The sequence below is a fragment of the Pleurodeles waltl genome, chromosome 1_2 (genome assembly GCF_031143425.1).
Source record: "Pleurodeles waltl isolate 20211129_DDA chromosome 1_2, aPleWal1.hap1.20221129, whole genome shotgun sequence".
Lineage (NCBI taxonomy): Eukaryota > Metazoa > Chordata > Amphibia > Caudata > Salamandridae > Pleurodeles > Pleurodeles waltl.
In genome coordinates, this window is record NC_090437.1 from 932073080 (window position 1) to 932075487 (window position 2408).

The window sequence follows — 2408 nt, forward strand, 5'->3', positions numbered from 1 at the left end:
AGGCTTTTTTCGGCTCCAAAGCCGTTTTTTTCGGCACCGAAATGCCCGTGCGGACAGTAGGCCTCGGCTCCGAAAGACTCTTTCGAGGCTTTGACAACTCGACGAGTCAATGTCGAGTTTTCTCGGTCACTGGTTCTCGGCTCGAGTCCGAAGACTTCGGCGCGGATTTGGCCTTTTTCGGTGCCGAAGGTGTTGCTTGGTCACCGCTTGATTTCTTATGGATCGAGCCATGGCCTTCCGGAAGTGGCGTCCCCAAGGCCTTCATTTTCGTTTTGGGCTGACTCTGGACTTGGGTCGGGGCAGGCGTACTCACGTGCTGGCCTGCTATGGGTGGTCGGTCTGCGTTGGAGTCGTCCGAATCGGAACCTTGGATGGAGATAGCCATCTCCTCTTCCTCGACTTCGAGGTGCTCAGAACTCTTCGACGCCATTTGCAGCCGCCTTGCCCTTCGATCCCTCAAGGTCTTCTTCGATCGAAAGGACCTGCAGGCCTCGCAAGTATCCTCTCGGTGGTCCGGTGACAAACACAGATTACAGACCCGGTGTTGGTCTGTGTAGGGATACTTGGCGTGGCACTGTGGGCAGAAACAGAACGGGGTCGGGTCCATTAGGCTTCGATGTTTTCTGCGGTCGGGCCCTGGCTGGGTGCGGAAGCCCCGAAGGGCAACCGAAGCTGTGTTTCACCAGTGTTGAGGTGTCAATGAAGATGTTTCACAATTGAAAACAATACCGATGATTTTCAGTGAATTTTGTCTTTTTCCGAATAGAATGCCCGGAGCGAGGAAGAACACGTCCGAACCCGATGGCGGAAAGAAAAGAATCTAAGATGAAGTCAATGCCCATGCGCAATGGAGCCGAAAGGGAGGAGTCACTCGGTCCGTGACTCGAAAATACTTCTTCGAAGAAAAACAACTTGTAACACTCCGAGCCCAACACTAGATGGCAGGAACAGTGCACAGCATGTTTATCTGCAGCTACACATGCCATCGAACACATATATATATATATATATACATGCACAATAAATTTGTATACTTTCTACTTTAAATGCACATATGTAATCTTAGCATTACTTTGATTTATGTTAGAAATCCTTGGTGCAACACATTAGGCAAGATCTCCCAGGAGTCACCTTGATGGGTACCAAGTTAAGCCTTCTGCAAACCTTAATCAGAAAGGCAAGGCAATGCAAAAAAGTCAGGGTCATGTCAGAACAAAATGGTTAACCCTCAATTCATCTTTTAAACATCACTAACATGGCCATTGTTTTTAGGAGGAGGAGTGATGTGGGGGCAAGAGGGACATGATGAACAAGATATTACACAAAAGGTGAATGAAGAGTAGCTCAAGAACTACACCTTCTCTAGCACTGTGATAAATTGAGTGCAATTGGAAAACAGCGAGAATAAACTGAACTAAAGTTACTGGTGCAGAGCTTTTCAATTAGTGATGTGCATTGTGATTGGTTAGGAATTACATGTGCCTCAAGGGAGTTATTTTGACTTGCTTGTCTTGGGGCGCAATATTCAGAATGCATCTCTAGAAAATCAAGACACAAATTTGATAATGCTTGACAGTTCTTTTAATGAATCTGCTGAAATTCCTGAAAGGAGAATTCCATCCTCTGTGATGATACATGTAAACCAACAAACTGTACATCTCATGCTGGTGGCTCATTAGGGAAAATTATAGTTATTATGTATAAAAAACACATGTGAAGGATGGTACGTGTGCATTGCGATGTGGAAACTGGTAAGAAGCAATACAAACATTTAGTACACACCTCGGGGAAAATTTACAGAATGTTTAAAATTGTGTTAAACACCGAAGGAAGCAATTAATCAGAAATATATATTCCAATCCATCCAGATGTTTCCTAGATTATGCAGTCACCCACTAAATTCTGCTTCTGTTGGCTTTGGTTCTATTTCAGTAGCAATCCATCTTTGTGAAATCTCACAACCAATTATCAAACTTCGAATTTAGAGAGATTTAATTCAGCTTGCTCCAGTTCCATTCAGCTTAATTCTTTTATTATTCACTGGAGGCAAGCTGAATGAACACACTTCAAGTGATGTTAGCAGTGTTAAAACAGAAATATGTTGGCATATGTTGGACTGCATCTGATCAAAATGGTGTCCGCTTTGGTGTACATTTTGATTCATAAAACAGCACCAGAGCACTCGTCACTAACTCTCACTTAAAGTTGTGCAGAACTGAAAGAGTATTGTGACCACTCGATACACATTTGCAACTAGCCCTTCGCTTCACCAACAATATGAAGGACCTCATGTTCTGTTCCCAGCCAAGGTCACATATGCACAGGAGTTTGCAGCACTGCATCAAAAGCTAAAGCACTTTACGGTGCTATATTCTAATGCCGAACACGATGTCTCTACATGCCTGAGA